The following is an 18,099-nucleotide window of genomic DNA, read 5'->3' on the forward strand; positions in this document are numbered from 1 at the left end:
AAAGATAATGCAAAAGCTAGGATGGATATGAAGAGAATGAAGATTAGAGAACATTTGCATATTGATGAAACACAAGAAAAACCTGACTTGCCAGAGGCGGTGTACTACATGGAGTCATCAAAGAAGAAGCTGTTCTGTGGACTGGTGAAAAATGTGAGATTTCCAGACAACCATGCTTCCTCCATGTACAACAAGGTAAGGTTAGAGGAAAACAAGTTTGTTGGGCTGAAAACTCATGATTGCCACATTTTGTTTGAAGAAATCTTACCTCTGGCTGTAATGAAGACATTGCCTGAAGAAGTTGCATTGCCCTTAGTGAAGCTTGCCAAGTGCTTCAAAGTCATTACTTCGAAGATCGTCAGTAATAAAGAGATAGCAATTGTTGAAGAACAGTTGCCAGAGATATTATGTGAACTTGAGAAGATTTTTCCTCCAACGTTCTTCGACATAATGGAGCACCTAGTTATACATCTCCCAGCTGAAGTGAGACTTGCTGGGCCTGTTCAATTCAGGAACATGTGGTCCACTGAGATGTTTATTGGCAACATGAAAAATTGGGTACACAATAGAAGCCACCCTGAAGGATCTATTGCAGAGTCATATTTGTTCGATGAGTGTTTGACATTCTGCTCTAGATATGTGTATGATTGTAACACCAAGTTCAACAAAGCTCCAAGACATGATGATAACATGACAAGTAGTGCAAACAAAAATTGCAGCAAGTACCTAAAGATTTTTGGAAGACCATTATCAGCTTGCAGTACTTCTGAACTAGATCACCTGTCATGGACACAAGCACAGAAGTATGTACTCTTCAATTATGAGCACATCAATTACTACACAGAGAAGCATATGAAAGCTTTAGCTGCTGGGAAAAAGAAAAAAAATAAAAGACAGGTAGAAGCAGAACATCACAGAACATTCCATCTTTGGTTCATTGACCATGTGCAGTCTTTGCTTCTTAAAGGCACTAAATTGCCAGCAGAAATTGTTTTGCTAGCAAACAAGCCTTACATGATGGTGAAGAAGTACAACAACTACAAAGATTAATGGTTGTGTATTCCACACAAAGGAGTTTGCAGCAGGCAAAAGCACCCAATGTGATGGAGTGTCAAACTCAGCTATGACTTCCAGTTATTCTAGTTCTAAAGATAAGAACCCAGTGAAAGGAGAAGTAGAATACTATGGTAGAATAGTAGAGATTGTTGATTTAAATTATTCCAACCAAGGAAGTGTTGTACTGTTCAAATGTGAATGGTCAAAACCTGCTGGAGTTAAAAACATTACCAACTTTGGGGTAACACAAGTAAACCTGAAGCAGTTAGAATTTGGATCAGAACCATTTATATTTGCAAGTCAAGCTAAGCAGATATACTATGTGAAAGATGCTGTAGATGATGATTGGTACTCTGTTGTCTGTCCTTCAATTAGAGATTACTTTGACATGGAGCCTAGAATAGACACTTAGTTTGGGTATGACAATCCTGTTTGACATGTTCTTCCTTTTCTTTGAAGTTACTATATGTGCAGGAACAAATAATTCAGTTAATATATGTGCAGGAACAAATAAGTCAGATACTCAAGATTGGAAGGAAAAGATGATCCAATTAGGTGGAGTCAGAATAAATGAAAGTAATGGTGCTAATATTTATGAAAGGTTCATACACATAGCAAAAGCTACTGGATACTTGCCAGGGAACCAGCAAGTAAGTAATGAATTCTACATCTCAACACCTTTGTACACAACCAGTTTTGCAGGATTCCAATATATTTGTCTAACTATTACTTTTAAATTTCCTTTGTTCAGATTGTTGAGAATGAAACTATATATGAACAACTAGAGGAAGATGAAGATGATGATGATGATGAAGATGACAGTGATGAAGAGGATGATGAGGAAGAAGATGGTGCTGAGGATGGGCAGAGAGTAAATGATGGTGAAGACTATGACAGTGATGCAACTACTGATCCTGGTGATGAATATGAAGATGGATCAATTAAAATTAACAACACTCCAGGCTAGATTCTTGATCTATAATGTTCTATCTTGTCAATGGAAGGAAATATAGTATATCTAATCTGTGATAACAATTATGGTTTTAGGCACAGAAGAAGAGAAATCCCATAGAGGTCCAACAATAATGAAGGGGTTCTGGAAACATGTTAATCCAAACTGTAAAATAGATGTAGAATTCAATGACAATGGACAGCCTTGTGGTCCAAACACCAGCCAGTTCACAAATTTTATTGGAAATTTAGTTAAAGGAAAAGAAATTTCAATGGTAGCAACAAGCTGGAGCAAAGTACCCAGATGTAACAAAATGCACTTGTGGGAAACTGTTAAGGTATTTAAACTGCATTACATTTATTTCAACGGCAGCAACAGTGGAAAGGTTTTTTTTTGTCTAACTGTTGCTACTTATGTATTGCAGGCATTCTTTAATGTTGAAGAAAGACATAGGTACTGGGTACTAAAGTCTGCAGGTAAAAAATGGAAAGATTTCAAGTGCTACCTAAAGAAGAAACATTACAAGTCAAAGTTATCAATAGAAGAGAACGTTGCGAACGGGTGTGGCCAAAGACTTCCTGAAGCTCAATGGGATTGGCTGGTGAGGCGTTGGAAGCAAAAAAAGTCAAAGGTGCATCATTAAATTTTCTAACTTTCAATTTGAAAATGTATGCTTCCTGAACTTACCATGAACTGAATTATTATACTTAAATTGCAGAGATTGTCAAGGAAGAACAAAACTGCAAGGAATAACCAGCCAAATAGTACACACACCACTGGGTCAAGGAGCTTCGCAGTTGTACAAGATCAAACAGTAATAATCCAAACTAATCAATTCAGACTTAAATTTTCTGCATTTTACTTTGTGTACAACCTTACCATTTGAAATATTTTTACAAGTTCATGAGGGCATAATCCATGTGATTTGCAGGAGATCCAAGAAGGTAAAAAAATTGGGAGGGCTGAGCTGTACAGGATAACTCACACTAATAGCAAAGGACTGGGCTGACGATTTTGCTGCTTGGAAAAATTGTAAGTTTCACCTTCAAGTCACTACTCGCCAAAGACACATACTTGTTCTTGCAACAATACCGCCATGACACCGATTTCCTTGTAGAATGAAATTAATGCCAAACTTAATGCCAATCCCGAATCGCATGGGGAGGAACCAAATCCCAATGACCTGTATTCAACATTGTTTCCGAAAGCAAAGAAATCAACAAGGTATGGTCTAGGCATGGTAGTTGGTGGCAAAGGATCGTAAAATCTAGTCGAAGCACTAGCAGCTCTTGAAGAGAGTAGGAAAGAGACCGAGACCTCAAGCGTGTGGTCGAGAACATGGCGCGAAAGACTGATATCATAGAAAGTCAATTGAGTCAACTAATGCTAGTGTACCAAGCTAGCAAGAAAATACAAGACAACCAGCAACAGCAACAGCAGACAGGTGAAGAGGGAATGGAAGGTATTCCTACAATCCAGGTAGACTACAACTTCTTCATTCAAGAGTAATTACATGGTCAACATTATCTTCCTACATACTGGGCATATCTAAATTTGTGATATGATTGGCCTAATGTAGGTTACCAAGCCAAATGTTGAGAAAGTCACTAGCAGTGAGGTTACAGGTTGCAAAGCAATTGTAAGACGCAGCTTCTTCTTGCATGATCTGTATTGTAATCATACTATCCAGATGGTGCAGCTAAGTATTTGATAATTTTGTTTAAATGCAGGAAACTAGATCAACTGAAGAAACACTTGTGAGAAGAAGCCAAAAACCTAGTCATACCTCAGAAGTTGGAGGATCTCAAGCTAAGGTAAAGTATCGACACTTTCATGTCCACTTGGCTACTAGATGGTCATGTTAATTGTGTGCACTGATTGTTGAAATGCAGGAAACTAGATCAACTGAAGAAACACTTGTGAGAAGAAGCCAAAAACCTAGTCATACCTCAGAAGTTGGAGGATCTCAAGCTAAGGTAAAGTATCGACACTTTCATGTCCACTTGGCTACTAGATGGTCATGTTAATTGTGTGCACTGATTGTTGAAATGCAGGAAACTAGATCAACTGAAGAAACACTTGTGAGAAGAAGCCAAAAACCTAGTCATACCTCAGAAGTTGGAGGATCTCAAGCTAAGGTAAAGTATCGACACTTTCATGTCCACTTGGCTACTAGATGGTCATGTTAATTGTGTGCACTGATTGTTTAAATGTAGGCCACCACAACTCATGAAGATAGAAGAGCCAGAAAAATAAAGGAGATAAAGAGTGTGAAGGAACCTAATAGTTCTGTACCAAAGGTATGAGCTGGTAACATTGGTATATTTTTAACCGGTGATAGTAGAAATGGTTATAATAATGTTATCATATTATTGGTAATTGAAGGTACCAAGACAGGAAGCAATTTATACCCAGGAAGCAATTTATAGCCAGGAAGATGTATACAACCAGGAAACAATTTATAACCAGGTAGTAGAAGGGAATCACTCAAAGACTACTTACAAGCAACTAGAGGCAAAGGTTAGAAATTATTCCAGCAGTTGTACTTACTAAATGTTTGATGCAATAACTGAGGCTTATAGGGTGATATAATAAAATGTGCAGACAGCAAGTGTGAACAAAATCATTAAAACTGTTAAAATGGAGAAGGCACAGGAGAATAGGATGAAAAACAGTGAGGTGAAGAAGAGAAAGAACAAAGGGCCAGTCAAGGTGACAAAAGGGATGGATGTAGCATTGACTTCACCATACAGTGAAGCAGTGGTTGCTCTTGGGACAGTTCAGAATGCAGACACAGATGAATTCATCGAAGTTATGATCAACATGGTCTTGAAGAGAACCACAAGGTTACCACAAGCAAAGGGGAGAATGACACTACTAGGTCATGCTGAGGCACGCTCAGTCCAGTGGCCAAGAAAAAATGTAAGTTCCACTAGCCTCTTGCCTCTTGAGAATGTCAATTATCACTTGTACTCCACATGATCAGCCTTGTTTCCATCAGCCTTGTTTCCATCACTTGTACTCTTGCCTCTTGAAAATGTAAGTTTACTGTCATGAATCGAACATGTGACATAAAACATGCTTGCAGATCAGCACTGAAGAAGTGGACATGGACATAACTCATGCATCAATTATGAGCTGCATGGACAAGAACTTGCGCATTCATTCCAGATCAGATGGTAAGGTGCTGACATTGGAGGAACAAGCAGCAAATCGGGAAATGAGGAGGAGGGCAGAAAACCCTGACAGCCAGACAACTAAGAGGAGGAGAACCTTCACCTTCAAATCAAAAGCCTCCATAGGTGATGGAAACAAGGCTGATGATGTGTGACCAGGCCTATGCTTGCTTGCTTGTAAGTTATACAATGTGTTGCTTGCTGATGCTGGATGCTTGTAAGTTATGACTGGATGCTTGCTTGTAAGTTATGACTGAATGCTTGCCTGTAAGTTATGACTGAATGTGTTTTATGACTGGATGTTTCAAAATGTTGACTGAATGCTTGCTTGTAAGTTATGACTGAATGATACTGATGAATTGCTTGATGTCTGCTGGCAGTCCAGTAATAGCTATGAAATGCCGGCAAAAACTATTAACGGCATCTCTGTCGCGTGCCAGAAATGGTTTCCGCGACGTTTCCAGCTTGTGCCAGGAAAAGATTCCGCGGCATCTACAAAATGTGCCGGCAAAAACCTTTCACGGCACAGATGAAAAGTGCCGGCAAAACTCTGAACAGGCACAAACTGATCTGCCTGAAATAGCTATTACTGGCACCAGTTCCTGTGCCTTGATATATATACCGCGGCATTTCACAAAAAGTGCCGGCAAAGACCAACAACGACTGGAATAAACGCAGCACTTTTTTTTGTGCCACAAAAAACCTTTGCCGGCACTTTTGGTGCCTTTGCCGGCACTTTTTTGTGCCAGCAATATGGGTACCTGACGCAGTGCCCGGCGGGTGCAGCCGCATCGTCTCCTTGATGACGGCCCGAAGGTACTCCATCGCCGGGAGGTCCTGCTCGGTGACGACGAGATAGTGATCGGCACTGTTAGTTGAGTGGCGCCTGATTTCTTGCTGCAGCTTTTGCATCGCGCCCTTGTTGCGGAGCAGCTCGGCCATGACCCATTCCAGGACGATGATGGTCGAGTCTGTCCCTGCTCCGAACAGGTCCTGTCCAAATCATGCAGCGGGACGTTACTCACACAGAGGAGGATATTATTGTTTCATACTCCCTCCTTCCTCCGTTCTCGTACATGATATTATTGATACTAGGTTCGTCATAGTGGAAGTAACATGCAATCACATGCATTGCAACCTTAATATTTTAATGATATAGTAGGTCATTAAATGAGAAAAGAGAACCTTGTGATACTACATTTAATGAGAAAAGAGTATATCACCATAACATCACACATCCTAAGGTAAAATGAGTCTATAACCTAATGAATTTAGGTTATCTATGTTATTACATATTTACATGTATGATTCTTCCCACCGTAAAGGTAGTAAAATAGATTAGTAACATGTCTATGTTACTCTCGAAAAGTAGCTTTGAAGGACACTTTCCTTGAACATGTATTTAAATTTTGTAAATTGACATTTTTATGTTTGAAAAATATCTGGAAAAAACTAGATGTTGACAATGACATATTCTACGGTACCGCAAAATCTCAATGTGTGAAACCGTTTGTATTCATACCCACATACAAATAATAGATACTGACAAGTCTGATGGTTTTCAAATTTTGGATCATTCACTACCTCAGATTTAGAAAATTTTCATTTTTGCACGGCGCAGCAAACATAATATTTGGTGTTGGTTTTCGTACGCAGGTAGAAATCATCATTTTCTACGTGAGTTTTTTTTAAATAGTAATTTAGAAATAACAATAATAAAAAAAGCTTCATGAATGAAGCTCGTCCTTTATCGGAAAGTGTCTCTGACACGGGCACTAATGCTCTCCTCACTTTCAGTTTTTTGAAACTTTTAAAATCTTACATTTCTAAGTGTCAAAAAATTGTGACGTTATATGTATAGATAGATATATATGGGTGGGGTGTATGCAAAAAAGTCCCGTTAAAAAATACTTTGTATTTTGAACAATATAAAAAAGACAAATTTCTAACAGTAAATTGTAGTAAAATAGCATTACAATAGTGTATCCTTTTGTCAAAATTTTGTTTTTTTGTATTTCCCACAATTTAAAGTATTTTTACCGAGACTTTCTTACACACATTTCTCGTGACCATATCTAACTATACATATTTAACGCCATAATTTTTGAAAACATAAAAACATGAGGTTTTAAAATTTTCAAAAAACTAAAAGTGGAGGGAGCTAGCACTGGTGCACATGTGCACCAAATCATTGTCCATAACAACACACGCGTACTACTCTCAACTATAACTAACCTAATAGGTTCGAGTGATCGACACATGGATGCATGATGGTGTGGTGGCGTAACGTGATATACTAATATTTCTCATGCTCACCATGTTCACTATTGCATATCACGACAAAATAAAGTGAATGAAGGATGCATAGTATATATTCCCTTCGTTTAGAAATATAAGATATTTTAGATGTTTATAAAGTAGACTAGATATAAACTAATGTGAGTGAAGTCAGAAATTCAATTTGGCTCCTAGGTTCATATGCTCTTTTTACCATAAAAACATATTTTAAAGTGTCAAAAAAATTTGATAAAAATTTCTACATGTACATCTCCATAATATGTGTATCCACCAAGTTTCGCGAAAAAACAATATTTTCTGTGTTCTATGTAAAAAAAAAGAGAATATTTGTCTTGTTAAAAGGCTTATTTTGAGCACTGAATTTTGTCTTTTTACAAACGCCACACGGCAAGTCGATTGTTCGTGAAACAACTTTATTGGCGCGTGGCATGTGAAGATGTACATGTGAAATTTTAGTTTTTTTTTAAATATGTCTAAGATGCATTTTTAAAATATAGGAAGCATATGATCCCGCGTGTCAAAACATCACCCCAGAATGAAGTTACGTATTAAAATAGAATATATACAAAGTAAAGTAGGTAAATCAAAGAAAGTGGTTCAACATCTTATATTTTTAAACGGAATGAGTATACGACACGAAAAAGTTGCTCGGACGGTTACAGCTCACTGCATTAATTGAGAATTTGAGACGTACACAAGGGCCTGCATACGTAGTATATTCAAAGGTAGGTGGCAATGACTGCGCTTTCATGAGTTTAAGTTGAGCGTGTGAACCTTCGTTGATATGTACTCCGGCCGGAGAGGTTCGTCGGTAGTGGGGTGAAAATAAATTACTATAATCTGATGAACAATTGGTAACATGAGAGTAGCACTAAGAGCATCTCCGGCCGCGTCCCCTAAAGCGTTCCCAAACCGCGTCGGATTGAGCGTTTGGGGGACATGTTTTGTTCGTGCCGTCTTTGGGGGACATCGCTTCCCAGCCGCGTCCCCCAAACGCCTCCCCCAAACATTTAAAATATATTTTTTTGACATTTTTATTTCAATTTCCACAAACTAATACATAATTGGGAACGTGGTTTACACGAAAACACAGTTAGGCACATGGTTTTCCACAAACTAATACATAGTTTGAACCATCGTGGACACAAATATAAAATTTTGCAAAGAAACTAAGCCTAACTAGGCCCGCATCGAAGGTTTCCTGTGTTCGCTGCTAAGAAAGAACACTCGAGGGCACACCCAGTCACCTAAACTGGAAAATCCAGCGGGAGGATGGTGCCCTTGTTGGTTCTACCGATGAGGCGAACAGGCAGAAACCTCCGTACACGTGTTCGTTGCGAAGAAAGAACACTCAGTCGTCCTCCTCGTCGGTGTTGTCGCCGTGGTAGTCCCGGAGGCAGCGCGTCTCGTCGAAGACCTTGACGCTCATGTCCTTGTCGCCGAAGTAGGAGAACAGGAGGATGAAGCCGGTTTCGAGGCTGTGGTGCCGCGCGAACTTCTCCCAGCCGATGTTGAGGTACATCTTGCCGCGAGCATCGTAGATCACGTCGACGATCCACCGGTAGTAGCCGCATGCAGCCTCCTGCAGATGCATCGTGCAAGCGGTCGTCGCCGGCGACGTAGTCGACGAAGGAGTCCGGCAGCCACGACCACGACCACGGCCGCGAGGTCGGCCTCTGCCTCTACCAGACATAGCGTCGAGTCTTGTTGAGATGGTGGCGGCTAGGTTTTGGGAGAGAGGCGTTAGGGTTTGTGTGTGAGAGGGACGATAAGAGGCGGCCCTTTTATAGGCCGGAGGGAGGCGGAGGAGCGGTGGCGCTCATTAACGCCGGCACGCAGAGCTAGGCCCGACGGGACGCGTCGCTGCGTCGCTGCGGGAACTGCACCGTCGCTGCGCGCCAATAACTTCCGTCGCGAGGTAGGCGACGGTTAGGTTAAAATTTATTGTGCCGCTGACGAGTCGGCCCCGCCACTCCCCGTCTCGCTTTTCGGTGTGTCCGGCGTCCCCGGTGCGTCCCCTGTGGGACGGGGACGGGCTCGGGGCGCCGGACACCGTATCGGGGCGCGCCGGACAAAAATGGGCTTTGGGGGACGCGACTGGAACGGTTTTTTGGTCCGACGCGCCCTAAATCCCTTTGGGGTGACGCTTTGGGGGACGCGGCCGGAGATGATCTATTTATGAACTTTCTGGAGATGCCCTTGTTCTTTTTATGTCACGGGTGTGGGCGTGTGGCAAAGCTATATGCACTATTGATTTCTTAGCAGTGTGAACAGTAGATGGACATGTGGTTTGTTCAATTTTGCCTTTTAAACCCTGGCTACAATGATATTAGTTTTCCCACGAAATATTTTTATACAAGTAGAATACTTGATTATCTTTGGTTCTAAAAACAATCAGATTTTTAATACTTTTTTAATTATTATTTTTCAGATGTAATGGGTGCTTGTTGGCACCCATGAGCATGGATGTAAGTAATGAATGTTGGAAAACATGGGAACCACGTTAACGTGTAGTGACTATTATTTGTTTCTTTTCAGGCTTTGGACTTTGACTTATAAGTCACATAAACGCAATGTTTTTGGCCTTTGGCTTTTGACTAAATATTGTTATATGATGGTATAAGATAAAATCTAAAATCAAAAGTATATATTTACTTTCTTTTGTGGCTTATAAGGTTAAAGCTAAAAGCCAAAATATTATTTATCAAAATATACTATATGTGATCTTGCTTGGAACCTTGGAGAGATGAACCCAAAGCTCAAAACATATATATAAAAGAGTGGCAAGGTAAGATAACTTTACATGCCTATGCTATATAGAATTTCCTTTAGCTTCTAGAATATTTAACCATTTGTTAAAAGTTGAGATGATCATTTTTTTCTTATGTCTTCTGTGTAGTATGCATGTTACAACTTTGCAAAAAAGAGTAAAAAGTTGAGAAGAAAACTAGACTTTGTACCGATGCGCTAGAAGTTTGATCTTATATATATTGATTGATCCACCATCTCAGATCTATCTATCTTAACTTTGAGATATCGGATTGCTGAAGACACTGATTTAAGCGTACGAAAATCCAAACGGCATACTAACTCTGGATGGAATAAATTGACGCCCCTGACACCTAATAACACGCATGCACGAGCCTCCCTCGGCATCGATTAAATCCGGCCGGAGGGAGTACATATGAGTTATCTCAAAACCAAAGGAAATGCGGCTATCCTAAGCCGAGCAAAATACGTCCTGGCCTCTGGTCAGTCTCGCCCAGATCAGGGTTCTTTTTCTTGTCCGAGATTTTCAGAATCTCGCCGAACAACAGTTATTCTGGTTACCACAGAGAAAAATTATACCATACGAAATACACTGGTATTAACGAATTTTTCTTATATTTAAGAAAATTATTAAATATTGGAGAAATTTACAAATTCGATCTTTTGACAAATCTCGCCCGGTATTTCTGAAAACTGGTAATACCGGTGCCTATTGGGATTTTTTCCAACGAAGAAAAAAAAAATCTTTGGCCCCGATACAGAATCCTAACGTTCTCCCGATATAAATTCCGTTAAAATTTTGTTGAAGAAAGGCACAGCTTTAAAATAAAATGTGAAGAAGTTCATCTAAAAAAGTGTGAAGCAGTTCGAGCATGCATGCAGTTCTTTTACCTCCAGTAGCGCCTTCACGTTGTCCCTGCTGAAACGCCACCCATGGCCGACAGGATCACTCTGAAGCGACAGCAGCACATGCACGAACGCCTCGTCGCCGCACGGTCACTGGTGGAAAAAGGGCCTTTGGTCGCGGTTGGCAACTGCCATTAGTCGCGGTTGCGCAACCGCGACCAAAGTAGCGCGACTAAAGGCCCCCCTTTAGTCACGGTTCCTTACGAACCGCGACTAAAGGCCCGTCCACGTGGGCCGCAGCGGCGCGAGCGGAGGACCTTTAGTCGCGGTTCTTCTGGCCAACCGCGACTAAAGGCCTCCGCAGGGTTTAGGGTTTAGCCCCCCCTCCTCCTAAATCTGGTTTCTTTTTAATTTGTATTGTTTTATTTCTTTTGGGTTTTAATTTTGAAGGAGTTTCACATATTCTACGGTACTACATACATGCATATGAATGTACAATTTCAAACAAATTTGAAATTAGAACTAAAAAGAATTCAAGAGGAATATACAATATATATTCAATATCGGATGACCATATACAATATATATTCAATATCGGATGACCATATACAATTTTGAACAAGTTTCCATCCATAATTTAGTGCATATGAAGTTCTACGTCATCGTAATGGTGTTCTCCTCTAGGATCGATGACTTCCCTCGCCAACCATCCAGCTAGTTCCTCTTGAAGTGGTCGGAAGCGAGCTTCTGGACTAAGCGTCTTCCGAAGGTTATTCCTCATGATGTTGTTCTCACACTTCTGGTCCCGCTCATTGCAGTATCTCCGGATCCTCTCACAAACATAGTATCCACATAGATTGGTCCCCGGTGGCTGAATATCCCCAATCGTCCGCACTGCCATTTTAAATTGTAGCTCTTTTTTGAATTCACCGACCTTTTTATCTACGAACCGTCTCCAAACCCTACGAGGCAAAGAAAATTAAATGAACAAGAGAGTTATTAATTAGTTACTTGATATTAGGAAATGATGAACGAAATAGGCCGATCGATATAGAGCGCAAATGAATGAAAATAATTACTTTTGCATCATTTTTCTCATGTCGACCCAAAGCGCCGGATCCATATTCAGAGAGTCGTGGACGAGAACTGTGGAGGTGTGAAATTGAATTACCATAAGAATCCAGTGGAACCTGCGGACACGATACATGCACAGTCATGCATAACTCATCGATTAGCCACATACCATGCATGGAGTAAACAAAAGAGAATGTGCTCAAGACAGAAACACTCACCCAAAATGGTAAGGAAATAGAATATCACTTTTGAGTTCCTGTTTTCTAAAAAACCGCCACAGGTCATCCTCCACGTCGTCGGGGTGGTGTTCTAACACATATGAATTAACGATTTGTGGGTCAATGAACCCAACATCATGGATGTTCCTTATTCGCATTTCCCGCTTCTTCATTCTGCATAATAGCGTACACAACAAGATAGTTAGGACAATATATATATATATATATATATATATATATATATATAGATATATATATATATATATATATATAGAAACTCTATTAAACACCCTGGGTGTAGAATAAGTAATTCTGCTCCCCGACCAAACGACCCAGCCAGATCGGTCGGTTAGCTGACTTGGCTCTAGCCACTCTCGGTCGACATAATTTTTTTCCCTTTTTTTTTGGCGGTTTCTTTCTCTAATCGGGGTGAGCTATCCACTCCGCGCTGCTTCTCGACCTATTCCAATCGGGAGAGAAAGCGGCGAGCGGTTCTGAAGGCGAGCGGAGCTTTCGATGGCGATCGTGCGGCATCTGAGGGTATTCTCGTCGGCCGGCGGCTGGATCGTGGGAGGGAGGCGGCTGGATCGTGGGAGGGAGGCGGCTGGATCGTGGGAGGGAGGCGGCGCTGTTAGAGGCTTCACGACGGAGTCTTCGGATGGCGCGGGTGCGGCCTCGTCGGCCGGCGGCAACATCAAGGCAGTCGCGGTTGCGCGAGGCTTTGCGGCATGGTGGGTGATCTGCACCCCGGCGAGTGGCCGATGCGGGGGCTCCCTGGCGTGGTGGGTGGCCTGCAACGCGGCGAGTTGCCCCAACCTCCAGATCCGTCGAAATTATCTGGCCTGGTGGGTGGTCGGCGCGGCTTGCGTCCTGCGGGCGGCGTTGCGTGTGTATTTGGTATCCTGGCTCCGTCCGCTCGTGGACGTCAAGGTATAATATGGAACACTCTCCTGAATCAGCAACTTATGTCATGTTCTTGTGGAGACAGTCAACGTTAGCTCAACTTAGCTGGTAATTTGTTTCCCTCTCTTGAATAGATTACAGAACCACCGTAATGATAGCTTTTGTCCATAGATACGGGAATCTAGAAACTCTTTGATGATGTCCAGTCTTGATAAGATTTACCAAAACTACTTCAGTTGAGCAATAGCAGAACTAATTTTGATTTTTGGATATGCAATATACAGCTTTGAAACTTCAAGCAATTCTGAGTTTGAAAAAATGATTATTGTTGCATCAAGCCACAATGTCTCCATAGGTCAATGCTATTATAGGTCGTAACCCAGCATCGTAATTTTATTTTTCATTTTACCCGGACTCGGTGGTGTGGGTTGGAAGCTGACCACTGACCCCCTCACCGCATTTCCCCCTTGTGTTTTTCAATCCGTGCGCAGGCGGCGGCGAGACGGTTGGGAGTTGAACATTGCGGCGGCGAGCGGCTGCACGGCCGGTGGCGAGCGGCGGCTGTTCTATCCGCACTTCGTGTGTCCTCGGCTCCGTCGTGGTTGGCTTGTGGAAGCTGCGCGTCGTGGTTGGCCGGCTGGATCGGCTGTAATGGCAGGTGCAGATTAGTGGTAGTTTGCAGACCAATAAAGAGGGGGCGTCGATGACCATCCGGCCGAGTCCGGAGGAGGTACCGCTGGAAATCGAGAGGTTGTCGATGGAGAGTAGGCGTTAGAGGCGGGTGGTGGAGGGGATCGGCGTGCAGAGGTCGCGGCACGACATCACCGTCTCCTGCTGTCTCCAGGTCTCCTCCGGCGACCGCCTGCACAAGCTGCTGCCACCTCCGACCTTATGCTCCGGCAGCAGCTGCGATCCCCAACCTCCACCAATTGCCGTAAGCAATCACCACCCCTTTTATCTGAGAGCCACAATCGTCCAAACCTCCAGATCCCGTCCATGTCCCGCGACTTTCAGACGATTCCCATGGTTAGGGATGCTTCTCGACGCCTGGCCTTGAACCTGACCTCTTTGCCCATCTCTCTTCCTCCTTCCATCTAATCTGTTGTGCCTCCCGTGGGTAATAGCTTGTGTATGGATTGGATCGGCGTCCTCCTGCGGCTGCCATAACGCTAGCAGATATCCACGAATTGGGCATCTAGCCCCTTGCAATTTTACGTCAGCTTTCAGTTTGGGTACTGGGCTACTGGCTAAATGATATTTTCATTGGGAAGTTCTTCTACTAACTCCTGATTTGCGTGGAGATACCAAATTTCAATTCCAAAAGATAATTATTGGTCTCCAAGTAGTGTTGATTTTTTACTTCGTTTGTTCAAATGGAAATAGCGCTGACTTTTTAACTCAATTTGTTGATGTAGAGATCCAGGTGAGGCCAAGTCTTCTACAGATAAGGTAAGATAAGTAATTAATTTACCTCATTCTAGGTCTTTGTAGTTATTTTAGCTTTATAAGTCTATCAATTAATTTATCCATGATTAGGAGCTTAGGTATTAATTAAATGCAGACTTCATTTTAGCTTTATTAGTGTAATACATCCATGTACCCTGTATGTAAACTCATTCTATCTATATGCACACCAATTGGCAACAGATATAGGAGCTGAATACGGTTCACATTGAACTCATGTGTGCATTTACATTATTGCGTCCATAATTTCGAGTTTGTCCCTATATAAAAATTGTAAAATATGTTTCTAACTTTTCATAGAGACTCGGTTTGTGCATTTTGGTTGAATCTATTTGTGTTCAGCGGTAAGTTTACTTATAACAGGTTTTCGCTTCCATTCTGCATCCTTCTTTTCGGTTCATAACTGTTCAATTTTCTTCGACATAGTTTTGTTGCTGTAAAAATGAATTTGAGACAATTAATTCTGCATCATTTTTAATTTCTGGGCTACAGTCTTGCGTTGGTGGGCACGATTAGCTAGGTTCTATGTGAACGTACCAAACCAAAAGATATGTGTACTGGTTTTATTAATGCTATTATGAAATGCATTTTGGTTAGGAATTATGAGTTAAACGAAGCTCACACATAGTTTCTTGTGGTAGTTTCGATGGCGTATCCTTCCTATGAACGTACTTTGTTTCAGTTTTCTGATACCTTGTTTCAGCTGAAGTGCATATTTTATTTGGTATGTATGTTTATAATCAGAATGGTATACTATGTCTGAAAGAATTTTTTGCAACCCTTGTAAGCTTATTTGTCTTTTACCCTTGATGTATGCTTTGAGTAAAAAATAATTTTCGTTGTTCATGTACTGAATTGTCACACCATCTTGATTTGAGTTGAGCTAGCTTTTGACAGAGCCATCTTGAATAAACTCTGAGCTATTTGACTGAGGCTGCGCGCCCTATTGCTCATAACAAACCTTGTCTATGTGGCTCACAGCGCGGGGTGTCGTAATTTTTTTTTACCCGGGATGGTTTCTTTAAAATAGGGGTTGTGGGATTTGGTAGCTTACCACTAACCTTGTCACCTTCAGTTATTTTTTTCCTTCCTGGTATTCAATCGTGCGCCACGACGGTGAGCGGTTGGGAGAACGCATGCGCGGCTAGCGGCCGGCGCGCGCTCTGGGTATCATTTGCTCCCCTGTCACCTCTTTCTTTTTCCTTCCTGGTATTGGACAGGTGGTGTTGGTCGACTGGCTGGATCGGCGGCAATGACGGTGTGCTGGCGTGGTACACATCGGTGGTGGTTGCCTGCTGCGCTGGTCTAGCAGCGCGGTGGGTTGTGGCAACGGGCTGAATTGATATCGTTGTCGTACATTATGGCGGTGGTGGATGAGGGCGGCATCGGCATCGGCATCGGCCACCTCTTGCTCTATCTCCGGATTCCCTCCGTCGACCACCTCCTGCTACGTTGCCAGCTCCCCTCCGTCGCGAAGGCCCTAGACTGTGCACGTCCGAGGCATACCATATCGATCTCCACCATCGACCTGTATGGTGACCGATGTAGGAGCACCTGAAGAATCCAAGTTCAGCCAGGAGTGCAAGTGTTGAGGTGATCGGACTTGCCCCCTGCTCATACCTTCATATTTCTCTGATTCCGGTGGATCGATTTTTTTACTTCTTTTCTGCTACCCTGCATTTTCCTGTTATCGGATTTGGATGCGATGTAGCCTGAAGTTTTATGGTATTTTTACACTGCAGGTATGATGGGTTTTTGGCAGATTCACGTTCCGTGATGTCACAGAGGTGAAGTAGAGAAGAGACACTGGGACGGTCTTCTGGCTGGTGCCTAGTATATCAAGGTAATGATATTATAGGATATTTCTATGATGTGCTTGTGACATCTGTGCTCTTACTTACATCGCGTGGTGGGTTGCTTTAGTATATGGCACTGCAGCAGGTAGCATAGATGGTATGCAATGCTGCGGGTGGCCTCGTCTGCGACATCATCGACGTATGGGTATGGACTTATCAATTCACTTGCTGAGGACTAGAACCTTATAATTTAATTGAATACTGAATTTTGCAGCTAGCTCTCTTCCTGCAAAACAAAAATAAGTTGCTACCTCTTGTATAAACGGGTATTTAGATCTTCTGGCAATACTAGCTTATGGTTGGCTTCTTAGGTGTTCGAGTTAAAATTAAGCATGGAATCTTTGCTTCTGGTAACTACAATTATAAATGTATTCACAGATCGATCATGTTTGTTCTTCTTCTTATGTATACACATATCACTCTGTGTTTTTCTAGTCCTATTTTGAGAATACTGCGAATCAATTTACTTTTCCCTTGCAAAGTCCCCTACTAATGCAAAATCAACCATAGGTGTAGCTGACTAATGCCCAAAACCCAATATAACAGATATAACCAAAAAAGTGTTCTACCAATCATGTTCATGACTCCTGGATGCTCTATATATAGTCTGTATGTGGTAGATTTTTCATTGTTTTAATTTTGTGTTTGTTTAATGTTTGGTAGGCAGGGTATATATAGTTATCCTAAATCCGAATTTGGGCTTACAGGCCTGACTAGCTTCTAAATCTTGTTATATATACTGGTGATGGTGTGACAATGGACATCCCGTTTCTCCTCACTGATTCAATTTTTGCCAAAGGAATTCTATGGTTGCAAATTATGGCCAGCTTCTTGATTGTTATGGTAATTCTCTGCCCATTTTTCAGGACAGACGGCGATGTTCAAAATATTAAGTGGGATTGGGGGTGTGTCCTGCTCCTGGGTACACAATGAAATGTAGAGCTGCACCGCATGTTGTGGTCTTCAGCGCCGGGCTGCCTAGTACGGTGGAAATACAACATCAAAGTGTCGTCTAGTGGAGCTGATGTAACTAAATAATTTGCATCGACTCATGTAATTTATTACATGTTAACATATTAATTCCTTTACTTTTGAAATGCGCGCAATGCCTGAAATATGTAGACACATGTGTGCATGGACACACTAGAGTTCTTGCTCAAGCCGTACGTGTAAAACTTGCATTGTGTAATCAGGGCAATCAGGCCATCCTTACTATTCTTACAGGCATTAAACTTTTACATCACCTCTGAAATATCTTAGCTTTATTAAGTTGTAATCATTCTGCTTTATCAGTGAATATTATCTACCATGACTTGGAGTTCCTATGTCGTGTTGTCAGAAACATGTTTCTTTTTGCCAAGATTGGCACCTGGAAATCTTTGGTGAAATAATGTATTCAGAATTTTATGGAATATGATGTATTATAATTCTCTGAGCGACATAATATATCTTACGTTTAATTAGTGAACCATAATGTATCTTAAGTT

At 41.8% G+C, this 18,099-nt stretch overlaps 1 long non-coding RNA gene across 3 annotated transcripts; it reads left to right on the forward strand.

Annotated features, from left to right (window-relative positions):
- The first annotated feature begins 12,786 nt into the window (after window positions 1–12,786).
- Window positions 12,787–17,855, forward strand: LOC127302108 (uncharacterized). 3 transcript variants are annotated; one of them, XR_007852647.2, is made up of 5 exons: window positions 12,787–13,319; window positions 13,784–16,349; window positions 16,499–16,599; window positions 16,680–16,757; window positions 17,479–17,855. It is a non-coding gene; the product is annotated as an uncharacterized lncRNA (long non-coding RNA). The 3 variants fall into 3 exon arrangements; XR_007852645.2 differs by having other exon boundaries at window positions 12,798–13,319; window positions 14,708–16,349; XR_007852646.2 differs by having other exon boundaries at window positions 12,798–13,319; window positions 14,708–16,349; window positions 17,484–17,855.
- Window positions 17,856–18,099: the final 244 nt, after the last annotated feature.

This window comes from Lolium perenne, chromosome 5 (genome assembly GCF_019359855.2).
Source record: "Lolium perenne isolate Kyuss_39 chromosome 5, Kyuss_2.0, whole genome shotgun sequence".
In the NCBI taxonomy this organism is placed as follows: domain Eukaryota; kingdom Viridiplantae; phylum Streptophyta; class Magnoliopsida; order Poales; family Poaceae; genus Lolium; species Lolium perenne.